General features: G+C 45.4%; 1 long non-coding RNA gene across 1 annotated transcript in view; it reads left to right on the plus strand.

Moving 5' to 3' along the window:
- LOC144770437 (uncharacterized) overlaps positions 1 to 9,580 on the plus strand; it is a 196,977-nt gene extending 187,397 nt beyond the window's left edge. Inside the window, exon 6 of the long non-coding RNA XR_013598897.1 lies at positions 9,217 to 9,580. This is a non-coding gene — a long non-coding RNA (uncharacterized LOC144770437). The remainder of the gene's footprint in view (positions 1 to 9,216) is intronic.
- The last annotated feature ends 3,933 nt before the right edge of the window (positions 9,581 to 13,513 follow it).

Raw genomic sequence — 13,513 nt, forward strand, 5'->3', positions numbered from 1 at the left:
AATTTGTCATTTCATCTTTCACTGCACGCTTTAATTGCAAACATCGATTTGAATCACGTAACCTACTGACATTGCAAGATTGTTATCTCTGTAAGTTAATGTGCCTTTAGAACGCTGCTTCACCTCGCCTGCTAAGTAGTTGCAGAGATATTTGTGCCCTCGCTGTGTTGGCTTTACTGACTTCTGCACTTTGCATTACTTTGCCTGTTTGTTTGCTCCGTCCCGCCGGCCATTTTGTTGTTGGTATTATTGTTGTCGGCCCTGCCTGAGTCTCCGCCCCGCTCCCGCCTTCCCAGCTCACCCTCCCTCCCACTGAGACTATCAGAGACGCGCTGAGAAGTTCACGCTGTGACCGTCCTGTTTACCACAGACACGGCCGCTCCTCCACGCTGCTCCCGACCTGCCTCCCCTAACTGCCTGGTATCGTTGTTCTCCCCAGCTGCTTGCACTCGGCGCTTCCACGATCTCTTCTCGCTTTGCAGGACCGCTTATTTGCATACAGCGCTGCTAATCATTTATTAATTTAAATAGCTCGCATTGTAGGAGAGCCTTATTTGTTTGTATACAGCGCTGCTATTCACTCATTTGTTTATTTAATTAGCTCGCATTGTAGGAGCGCTCCATTTGTTTGTATACAGCGCAGCTAATTTGTCATTTCATCTTTCACTGCACGCTTTAATTGCAAACATCGATTTGAATCACGTAACCTACTGACATTGCAAGATTGTTATCTCTGTAAGTTAATGTGCCTTTAGAATGCTGCTTCACCTCGCCTGCTAAGTAGTTGCAGAGATATTTGTGCCCTCGCTGTGTTGGCTTTACTGACTTCTGCACTCTGCATTACTTTGCCTGTTTGTTTGCTCCGTCCTGCCGGCCATTTTGTTGTTGGTATTATTGTTGTCGGCCCTGCCCGAGTCTCCGCCCCGCTCCCGCCTTCCCAGCTCACCCTCCCTCCCACTGAGACTATCAGAGACGCGCTGAGAAGTTCGCGCTGTGACCGTCCTGTTTACCACAGACACGGCCGCTCCTCCACGCTGCTCCCGACCTGCCTCCCCTAACTGCCTGGTATCGTTGTTCTCCCCAGCTGCTTGCACTCGGCGCTTCCACGATCTCTTCTCGCTTTGCAGGACCGCTTATTTGCATACAGCGCTGCTAATCATTTATTAATTTAAATAGCTCGCATTGTAGGAGAGCCTTATTTGTTTGAATACAGCGCTGCTATTCACTCATTTGTTTATTTAATTAGCTCGCATTGTAGGAGCGCTCCATTTGTTTGTATACAGCGCTGCTAATTTGTCATTTCATCTTTCACTGCACGCTTTAATTGCAAACATCGATTTGAATCACGTAACCTACTGACATTGCAAGATTGTTATCTCTGTAAGTTAATGTGCCTTTAGAACGCTGCTTCACCTCGCCTGCTAAGTAGTTGCAGAGATATTTGTGCCCTCGCTGTGTTGGCTTTACTGACTTCTGCACTTTGCATTACTTTGCCTGTTTGTTTGCTCCGTCCCGCCGGCCATTTTGTTGTTGGTATTATTGTTGTCGGCCCTGCCCGAGTCTCCGCCCCGCTCCCGCCTTCCCAGCTCACCCTACCTCGCCCCTCCCCTCTCACTATCTACATATGACAGTTGCTCTTGCGCGCAGCGTTTACGCGCAGCAACCGCGCCCAATCCGCGCCGAAGGTGCGCCAAAGGTAAGCCCGTCTACGCCCGTCCGCGCCTGGACCGCGCCCAGCGCCAGACCCCCTGTTCCTCGTACCTCCCACCTCCCCCGCATTACTTACGATGCCACCACCCTCCTAGCCCTCAACCCCGGCCGCTCCCCCATCTGCGTCCAAGCCGCTCCTGGACACACCCATGGACCCTTCTCCTGCTACTCCTGCTAGTTCGACGGCACCAAGAACAAGAACAACTCCTCATCTACGAACACACAACAGATATCCGACCCCAACCACCTACAATGCATCCTGCTCAACACCCGCTCGGTCCACAGGCACGCCATCGACCTCTGGAATCTTCTAGACACCATCTCTCCGGACGTCGCCTTCCTAACAGAAACATGGATGAACGCCACATCAGCCCCAGACATCACCATTGCCATCCCGGAAGGCTACAAGATCATTCGCAAGGATCGTACCGGCCACACAGGAGGAGGCATCGCTATCGTCCATAAGCAATCCATCCGCATCTCAACCAGCTCAGACGTAAATCTCGCCAACTCTGAACACCTTCACTTCCAGATCCACACCGACCCCAAGACCACACTCAGAGGCACCCTCCTTTACAGGCCACCAGGACCCCGCGCACAATTTAGTGAAGACATCACGGACTTCATCACTCCACACGCGCTCCCCTCCGAGGACTACATCCTTTTGGGAGACCTCAACTTTCACCTTGAAAAGAACAACGACCGCAACACCACCACCCTTTTGGACAACCTCGCAAACCTCGGACTTAAACAACTTGTCACTACCCCCACACACATCGCAGGTCACACACTCGACCCTATCTTCACCTCCAGCAAGCATGTCTCCTTCAGCCACACCTCAGCTCTCCTTTGGACTGACCACAGCTGCGTTCACTTCACCTACAACAAGCCCACATCCAACAACCACCCCCAACCCACTCTGCAAAGAAACTGGAACAAAATCACCATCGACCAGATCTCCTCATCGCTTCTTCAAAAGCCCCCCGCCCACTCCTCAAACCCAGACCAAGCAGCCACCAACCTCACCCAATGGTTATCCAACAGCGCCGACATCCTAGCACCACTGAAAAAACGACAAATCAAACTAGGCAGCAAGAAGGCCTCCTGGTTCAACGATGATCTTAAGAAATCCAAGAAACTCTGTCGCTCCCTCGAGAAGGCCTGGAAAAAAGACTCAACCACCAGCACCAAGGACGCCTTCAAAAACGCCACCCGCATACACCACCAATTAATCCGAAATGCCAAGAAAGCAGCCTTCAAGGACCGTCTAGATAACAACGCCCACAACAGCAAGGAATTATTCAACATCGTCAAGGAATTTACCAACCCCTCAGCCAACTCCAACGACATCACCCCCTCTCAAGCCCTCTGCGACTCCCTAGCCTCATTCTTCCACAACAAAATTGCAGACATCCACAACAGCTTCGACCTTCCCGGAGACCAACCCACCCAATCCCCTGCAGGACCCCCACCCCCCCTGAACATCCTCAATGACTGGAAGCCAATCTCCACTGAGGACACCATCCGTCTGATGAACTCTATCCACTCAGGATCCCCCACAGACCCTTGCCCTCACAACATCTTTAACAAAGCAGACTCCATTATTGCACCGCACCTCCGAGACGTCATCAACTGCTCCCTCAACTCCGCAACCTTCCCGGAAAGCTGGAAACATGCCGAACTCAGCGCTCTCCTGAAGAAACCCACAGCTGACCCCACCGAACTCAAAAACTATCGCCCTATCTCACTCCTTCCATTCCCGGCCAAAGTCATCGAGAAAGCTGTCAACAACCAGCTCGCCGCATTCCTTGAAACCAACAAATCCCTCGACTCCTCACAGTCCGGCTTCCGAGCCAAGCACAGCACCGAAACCGCCCTCATCGCAGCAACAGACGACATTCGAACTCTACTGGACAATGGAGACACAGTCGCCCTCATCCTCCTCGACCTCTCCGCAGCCTTCGACACAGTCTGCCATAGCACCCTTCTACAGCGCCTCAAAAACATCGGAATCCAAGGAAAAGCACTGGAATGGATCACCTCGTTCCTCTCCGGAAGAACCCAGAGAGTCCGCCTTCCACCATTCAAGTCAGAGGCCACTGAAGTCATCTGCGGCGTACCTCAAGGGTCCTCACTCAGTCCCACCCTCTTCAACGTTTACATGAGCCCCCTCGCGGCCATCGCACGCCAACATAACCTCAACATCATCTCCTACGCCGACGACACTCAACTGATCCTATCACTCACCAGAGACCCTAACACGGCCAAAACCAACCTACACGAAGGAATGAAAGAAGTAGCCGAATGGATGAAGCACAGCCGTCTGAAACTGAACTCAGACAAAACTGAAGTCCTCATCTTAGGTACCTCCCCCTCCGCCTGGGATGACTCTTGGTGGCCAGAGGCCCTTGGAAAAGCACCCATCCCGACGGACCACGCACGGAACCTGGGCGTCATCCTGGATTCCTCACTCTCGATGAACAGACAAGTCAACGCCGTTTCTTCATCTTGCTTCAACATTCTTCGCATGCTCAAAAAAACATTTCGCTGGATCCCTACCGAAACTAGAAAAACAGTCACCCACGCTCTGGTCACGAGCCGACTGGACTACGGAAACACCCTCTACGCCGGCACCACCGCAAAACTCCAGAAAAAACTACAACGCATCCAGAACGCCTCAGCCAGGCTCATATTAGACATCCCGCGTAAAGAACACATCTCTGATCACCTGAAAAACCTCCACTGGCTCCCCGTCAACAAGAGGATCACTTTCCGGCTCCTAACCCACGCACACAAAGCACTCTACGAAATCGGACCCGAATGCCTCAACACACGACTATCCTTCTACACCCCCTCCCGCCAGCTACGATCCTCCAACCAAGCCCTTGCCACTGTACCTCGCATCAACAAAACCACCATGGGAGGTAGATCCTTCTCCTACCTAGCAGCTAAAACTTGGAACTCACTTCCCACCCACCTTCGCCTTACTCAGAACCACCTAGCATTCAGAAAGCAACTCAAAACGTGGATATTCGACAAGTAACTCCCCACCCCTCTACAAGCGCCTTGAGACCCTCTGGGTATGTAGCGCGCTATATAAATCATTTGACTTGACTTGACTTGACCTGCAGCTGTGGGTGGGGAACCCACTGACCTGTCTTACAAGGTGAAGTTCCTGAATGCTTTAACCCATATCACCTTTACGATTAATTTTGTTTTCTGTATGCCATGCACAGTTTGGTTGTGAGTTATGGTGAATGCATATTTTTCCCTTGAATGCCTGTTCTTTATGAGCTATGTTACCTTGTGCAGAGCTTCCCCATTAGATCCCCATTCTTAGATTCCCCATTAGATCCCCATTCTTTTCCTAGTTCCTGTGTAAAATTGGGCAGCTCTGTTGCCAATATTCTCTTTCTTTTGTCTACCTTCTCACAGGTACATGAGATGACAGTATAGAGTGTCATAACTTAACAAATGAACCATTTATTCTGATACAGGGACATCTAGAAGATATATTATCCAGCACCAATGTGGTTCGACATTACATTGTTATCTCTTTTGGTGTTTTTTACATTCCTTGAACATACCCACTGAGCTAATTAGCACCCTCTAGGTATTAGAGTAATTTCTCAGTATCCCTTGATTGTATACAACACGATATACTGTGAACTGCTGAACAACACCACCACACTCTTTATTTAATGAGACATCAGCAGCACACAACCATGCTCTCTAATTAATGAGAGCTCAATAATGGTCTCCTGGCATTATACATATAACTTTACAGATCTCACAACATCTGGGTGCATGGGCACTTAATTAATGTAGTCAACACACTTCTAGCACTGTTCAAACTTGGATTAATGCTAGTGAGGTTGGAGCGCTTTCTTGCCCTCATGGCTTTTGGGGTTACTGGGTCAGCCTTTTATTAAGACGGTCCTTTAGCTACACCCTGTTACATCCCTTCATCACCAAACATGCACACGGTTACGCCCTCATCAATAACGACCATCGCATTACAGGTATATGAAACAGAGCATGATAAGTCTGAAACAGGTCAGCATTCTAGCTGTGTTCTGTGACATTTTCGCATCCTTAGCTATCAACACCTTTATGTTCACATAGTCTCATGAATGCAAGACTGAGAATGATTTGCCTTCTGATAATGCCCAGGTCAGCAGCGCCAATAAGTCCAGCCCAGAGGGCTCCAGTTAAGTGTCCGTGCACGGAGCGCTTTACACTTGCATTTTGATGTTTTATGCATATTTCAATGCCACCTTTTTGCACTTTGATAACAGCTACTTCTTAGTTACCACATTCTCTCATCTCTAGTTCCAAGGCATAATTAAGTACAGTTCTTTAGACCAAGCTATCCACTACTTTGATGGTCTTATCTTACTAATTGTGCTTATATTCAATAATTGTTCTTTTATACAAGTGCTTAAAAGAAAATATGTTGTTGCCTTCATCAGTCTATTAGAGTGATGTCCTTCCATAGCTGATGTGATTTATGAGAACAGAATAATTGCTGCCTTCCAAAGCAATACTCTTGATCTATCATACTACCTCAATGTTGTCATGACAATAGTTAGAAATTGGTACTCTAGTTGGCAGAGGTTTGCACCCTATTCAAGTAAGAACTACTATTCAAGGCAGTATAAGTCTGATACACAACCTAGGTTAACCTATGCTCACCGTCTGGTAGCTTGGCACAGAACAGTCAGGCTTATCTTAAGAGGCAATGTGCAAAGCATGTGTGCAACACTTAAATTACAGTAGCACAGTGAAAACACCACAAAATGACTCCAAACCATTTTAGAAACATCAAGAATAATTTTATGAGTATAACAAGACCAAAACAAAAAAATCTAATAATTAGAACTTGAGTACCCAAAAGCCAATAACGCTTAAGAGTTACTTGAGGTCGTGCTGGACTGGGGTGAATCCAAAGTTCAGTCTGACCACAATGGAGGGCCCGCTGAAAAAGTACCTTGGAAGGACCAAACATCTGCATCAAAGACTCGATGCGTCAGTTCTGATCCACACAGTTGAGGCGATGCTTTGTCGTCGAGCCTCGCAGTTGGGTTCAGCATGGTTGTCGAACAACTTGAGATGAAGGAGGTGTGTCATTGTCGATCCTCACAGTCAGGTCCCGGGTCGAACCATTTACGATGCTGGGTTGAGGGACTTAGAATTCTTTAATGGCCCTAAGACTTCAAAAACAAAAGGCAAGCCCTTGAGGAACTTGGGTTCAAGGATGTAGCGAGTAAGTCCAGTCCTTCTCACTCCCAGGCAAGAGGCAACAAGCTAACACAGAAAAGTAAGTATCAAAGTGGCAATCCTTCCTACAGCACAGCAATCAGCAGGCCAACACAGCAAAGCAGTTCCTCTTAGAGCACAGCAGCTCTACTTCCTGGCAGAATGTTCTTAGTTCCACCAAGTTTCTGGGGTGGTGGTGTCAGGGGTTCAGTACTTATACCCAGTTGTGCCTTTGAGTGGGTGAGACTTCAAAGAGGCCTTTAAAATAACCTTCCTGCCCAGTCTTCAGACTCACTATGGGGGAGTGTGCAGCTCTTTGTGTGGGGACAGACACAGCCCTATTCAGGTGCAAGTGTCAACTCCTCCCTCCCACCTAGTCACATCTCAGGTCCCTTTGAGTTTCAGTGTCTAGAGGGAATGAACGAAGCCCAGCTGTCACCCACCCCAGATGTGTATTCAGAGATAGGCAGAGGAACAGAATTGTTAAAGAAAGAAAATGCCAACTTTCTAAAAGTGCTAAAAGAACAATTGATGGACAGAATACTGAACAATGTAAAATATTGGCATGGAGATAACGGGACCCATGTCTGGGCATACCTGCTCAACTGAGGTGGCGTGGTGAGCAAAATAAATTTGGATTCAATCCATATCCTTGTGACTGGGGGTGAATGTTTGCATTGTTCAGCATTCTGTTGATAATTCATTTATTTTGCTTTTGTCGCTCTAAGTGAGAAGGGTATGTCCAGAAATGGGTCCCGTGCTCACTGTGACACTGTATTCAGGCTAGACTGGCTGATGAGGGGTGATTACCTGAAACCGGTCCCAAGATGCTCGTTTCATGTCCGGGGAGGACCTGGCTTGGCATTTCGTGCTGGACTTTTCTCATGAGGAGCTCATGACTGATTAGTATATGGCCGGGTCTAAACTGGAGTGGCGTGGTGAGAAAAATAATGATGGATCAAACCCAGATCCTTGTGACTGGAGGTGAATGTTTACATTGGCGAGCAATACATATATCATTTGATTTTCTTTCTTTTTTTTAAGGTGTCTCAAAGTGGCATTTTCAGACTTACTTTAATTTAAAATCCAACTTCACCATACGTTGTGATTTTATATTGTGAGTCCATAGACACCAAACTCAAAATTTCTATCTTGTTCCAATTGGATATTACACTTAGAACATGGAACAAGGTAATCACAATGTTAACCTATGGCCAAGATAGGCCTTGCAGTAGTGACAAAACGATGGTAAGAGATTTTTACTACCTGGACATGTAAAATGTATAAGTACATGTCCAGCTTTTTAAATACACTGCACCCTGCCCTTGGGGCTGCCTATGGCCAACCTTAGTGGTCACGTCTATGAATTAAAAATGAAGGTTTGGGCCTGGCATGTGGGTTATTTTGCCGGGTCGATATAGCAGTCAAAATTGCACAAACAGGCTCTGCAATGGCAGGCCTGAGCGATGTTTAAAGGGCTGCTGAAGTGGGTGGCACAATCAGTGTTCCAGGCCTACTAGTAGCATTTAATTTACAGATCCTGGGCACATGTAGTGCACTTCACTAGGGACTTATGAGTAAATTCAATATGCCAATTGTGGATAAGCCAATGTTACCATTTTTAAAGTACAGAGCACATGGACTTTAGCACTGGTTAACAGTGCTAAAGTGTCCATGATCATAAAGCCAGCAAAAATAAAGTCAGCAAAACATGAGGTCAGAAGGCTAAAAGTCAGGGGAAACAACGGCAAGGACACCAGGTCTAGCAACAATAATGGTCCACTGACTTTATGAAGGTGATACCAAGCAGCATCCCCTAGAATTAGAAGTAAGTACTATTATGTTGAGCATCTACACAGAAGGAGCTCTTTCTGCATGCTCTTTCTTCATGTACCACACACATAAATAATGAACGAGAGCATGGCTATGTTTTTTCATCCTTATATCATACAAATACATTAATTAGACCGATCACACATTCTTCATGTCCTGTATCACATGCAACGAGTGAAAAAAAGCCTAAAGTTCTAATGAATAGTGTCATTTACATCCCATCCATTGTTTTATAGGGAGCAAGGGCTGTGTTTCATCCCCCAAATGTGGGGAGTTTTTATGGTTGCACTGTATCTACATTTGCAAGTTGGTGTTATATGAAAATACTTAAAATATTTGCATTTTATGTGCCATAGGAGTAGAACCTTACTCCAGCTTACTATAATTAAGACGTTTTCTTCATTCTATTACCAGGTGAAGGCAACCTAAGAAGAGAAACATGATCCATGGCCCTAATGAAAGCCTGAAGATGATGTTTGCAACAGTTGATGGGCTAAAACATGGTAGTGAGGAAGGAAGTATAATAATACCAGTTTATCCCTTTCCTTCGCTAGGGTTTTAATCGTGCACTGGATTTTTTTCAATATATAAATACTAATAAAACTGACTCAATGCTCTTCTATTTGAGTGTCATTTTAGTAGTCACTCTTTGAGACCCCTAAATCTGTCACATCCGTTTTCAATAATGGAAACTTTTTGAAAAAAATCAAGAGCTCTGGTTGAGCCTGTCCATCATCACTCACAATGTGCTAGCGAAGGAATGACCCGGATTACAAAGGATGCCACATGTGGGTGAGTGGTCAATTCCTTTTTAGGAAACATTTTTGTTTCAATTAGACTACTTAAGGATCGGTGTGTCACATATGCCTTAATCCACACATAGACATAGGTATCCTGGACAACCATTCTCATTTGATGTACCCAAGTCAGGTCCTTGCCAGACCCTTGACAAACAGTCCACCAGGTTAAGTATTCTAGGGGTGCCAAGTAATGAAGACGGGGATAAGTCTCCATAATTTCACATCATGTTGTCATTGTTTGTCTCTAGCCACTGTAATCCTCTCTCTAAAATATTTTCGCAAAACAACCATGAGACAGTTGTATTGCCAATAATCTTGGCAGAGACACAATACTTGATTAGTTCACTAAGTGAGACGGGTTAAACAGGATAAGATGGTTGCCACATCAGTACTGGGCATGGAGTTTGACTGTAGATGGGTAAATATCTAAAAGCCACTACAAGAGGTAGGGTAGCTAAGATCAGAACAGGTATGCCATCAAGCCGCTCCTTCCACATGTAGGCTTCAATACAGCACTCTATGTGTTCAAGGTAAATAATTAATTTTAGGATTCATGCAGCTATATAAAATTAGATATGATAGGCTTCAACTGACTGGCTTTTTGATATCATATTATGAAAAACATGTAGTTTAGTACAGTTGCTTGACATGGGTATAGTTGGAAAATTAAGGGTCTTTCTGTTAAGTCAATAGAGAAAGAAAATGTAACATTTAATTCCCATTTAACTTGCAGTATTTACAGCATGATTTTACACAAACACAATTTTCTAAATAGATCAGTCTCTTGGATAGTTAAAATGAAAGGGGTTCCAACGATGGTATTCAAATACTCCAGCTGAAATGCTGCAAATTTGGTAAGTCTCCCTTCGTACCGCTGATTAGTGTCACTTTTGTGACGCCTATCAATAATGCCATTTTTGTGTGCATTCATGGTACGGTGCAGCATGGACTGGCCACGGGGCCTTGGCTCTGGCCATGTCCTACACCTAAGAAACCACAGTCTCGAACCCCTGCGGCACGAGGCCTTTGCCTCTGCACCGTGGATCTTATCTACAGAGCCTGGCAGAGGCCAGGGACTGCAGCTAACCATCTCTGAGTATCAATCCCCACTACTTATGCCCCTTGGCCTTGCATAGTGAGCGTGCCACCAGTACCTGGCCTCCAGCCATTTGCAGTTAAGTTTGACCGCATGACCTGGCTGTATGCCAGGCCCTACCTCCACCTGCTACGGGCTGCTGACCACTGTTACACATAGGACTTCGACCATGGGACTTGCCTGTCTCCAAAGGCTTTAAATTATTCGTTTTTCATTTGCGGGTCCTAATTTGGTAGGTAAATCAAAGGCAAGCTTCATTTCCATTCACTGCAACTCAAGTATCAGCTTCTCAGATCCAGGAGGTGTATTTCCTGGATTTCACGTTCCAAATACATAGCCATGAAACTTAAATATTCAATACGTAAGTGGCTGAACTTTGCAATGGGTTTGTGTCATTAAGTTTGCCTTGGATACATTGTACCTTTTTTTGTGGGTCTGCACAGACCTCCTATGTCGGCTAGGCGCCAAAGCACCTTTCTCTGTACCACGGACTTCAACAGCCACATTAGGTTTTGGAGATGCATGAATCCTACAACAGATCCACAAATATATAAGAAAAAATGCCACGTAATGGGACAGACCTTAGTGAGGGGGCATCAAATTGGCAACCCCTTAGATTAAAAACATGATTTGATCATGATGTGGGATACGTGAACCTTGTGAGACATGTACACCTCGACATGCACAGACCCCTTGAGCCTGCAGCTAATAGTCCACAGTCTAGCTACCAGTAATGAACTTCAGGATCTGTGTGTTGGTCCTCATATCAGGGTTCATGATCTCAGTACCAGAACAGAAGACTATTATGTTTGGGAACATGTTTGGGCCCCCTTTTCAAGTTTGTGATCTGCTTTCTGGGGCCGCGTACTCTGAAGTCAAAATTTACAGCATATAATATGAATTTACCACATTTGCCACACAGTTTGCTGATTTCACAAAACAAATGTTTCTAGATCAAATAAATAAAATATTACTGCAAAAGAATGTTCCACATAATCTGTTTTTGGCTCGAGTGTAATTTAGGTAAATTTGCCACATATTCCTGGTGTCCTTGACAATGGAAACACTATGCTGAGTGGTTTGGAGACTGTATTATGGTGATGAAAGCCTCTTTACCAATCAAAAGACTGAAGCACTATGGTTGACATCAACTTCCCTTAAGCAATGCTGCTACACCTCTCCTTGATGGTGGACAGGCTGAATCTGCATCTACACTATTGTTCATATGTTTCTGTACTTTTTTGCACTGCTCTTGTATGCAGTAGAGACTTACCAATTAATCGTGCACGGAATTACTTCATCAGACACTATATTTTGTGGCACGGTTCTCATGTATTTTTCATACGGCGCCAGTAAAAAAAAGAAAGACCACGCCATCCTGCAATTGGGCGTGCAATTTACCAGCTAAATTCCATGCAGCATTAGCACTGAATCTGCCTTTTTTCAGATTGGTAGAGTTGATTGAAACAATATGGGAAGACTGGGAAATAAAATGACCACAAGTATTTGATTAGTCAGAGTTGCCTCGGACATCTGTGGCTTTAGAATGTTAGCTCAGGTGTGCTTTTTAATTTGTAAATCGTGTTTATTGGCCCCTGTGATAAAGCCCCTTGGCAATCGAGGAGAAGAACGGTTTAGAACAGTACAAAAATCTATAGTCTGAGTGAATCGAACAAGTCATAGATCTGCGCAGCAGGGCTTGATTTCTTGCCTTCTAAACGGATTTAATTATACAGATATACCTATTATGTATAGAAGTCAGGGGTTATGCTTACACCTCGATTTTGTTTTAAATTGTAATTTGAGAAAAAGTAAAAATTTCCCTTTTTTCAAACATACCATTTCACAAAGATGAACATCCTGTTGCTTAATATGCTGACACCCTCGTTTTTTCAAATAGAATACAGTTGAGTTTATAAGTTCAGATTCAAAGTCACAAGAAGTAGATCAACTTCATAACTGCTGCATTTTTTGTTTCTTCAAAGAGCACCATGAGGCCCCTCTGATTTTTGCAGATGCCAATAATGTCTGCACACAGATGTCATCCAGGCCCAACACACTAATTTTGCTGTGGGGTACGGAGGAGGGCTGGGTATGGAGGCAGTGCATTTTTTGAGTACTGGATGGGTAGCCATTGGCTGAAATACAGAACTGACAAGACAGAGGTCATGGTACTTACTTATACCCACTACCCCGCCTGGGGTAAAAGCCATCAACCAGTACTCTCTAGCCATTTTTGTCTTTTTTTCAGTCTGACTCCAGGTGCAACCCATCTTCTTGCAGTCAGTCTCTAGGCCTCGGGGTCAGGTGTTTCTTGGCCGCCTTCTTTTCCTTTTCCCTTGCGGGTTTGAGGTCAGGGCTTGCCTGGTGGTGTGACTGATCCAGCCGTAGGGTATTTTTTGATGATTTCTGTATGGGTATGGAGTTGGGAAGGCACCAGCCATATAGTGCTGTTGCTGATGGTGTTTGGCCAATACATTTGGAGGATTTTCCTCAGACAGGCATCAATGAAGGTCTGGACTGTTTTAGTGATGGTCATTGTTGTCCTCCAAGTTTCTGCGCCATACAGAAGAACCAAATTTACGTTGGTGTTAAAAACCCTGATTTTTGTTTGGTACGTTTGGTCTTTTTAGCTCCAGATTCTCTTTAGCTGAATGAAGGCGACCCTTAATTTGACAATTCTTGCCCTAACATTGGCGTCTGTGCTGCCCTAGTTGTCTATGACGCCAAAAAGATAGGTGAAGGCCTTAACTTTTTCCAGTTCATACCCTCAAGTGTGACTGCAGCTATGCGATCTTGGTTTTTCTTTATGGAT

Source organism: Lissotriton helveticus, chromosome 1_1 (genome assembly GCF_964261635.1).
Source record: "Lissotriton helveticus chromosome 1_1, aLisHel1.1, whole genome shotgun sequence".
In the NCBI taxonomy this organism is placed as follows: domain Eukaryota; kingdom Metazoa; phylum Chordata; class Amphibia; order Caudata; family Salamandridae; genus Lissotriton; species Lissotriton helveticus.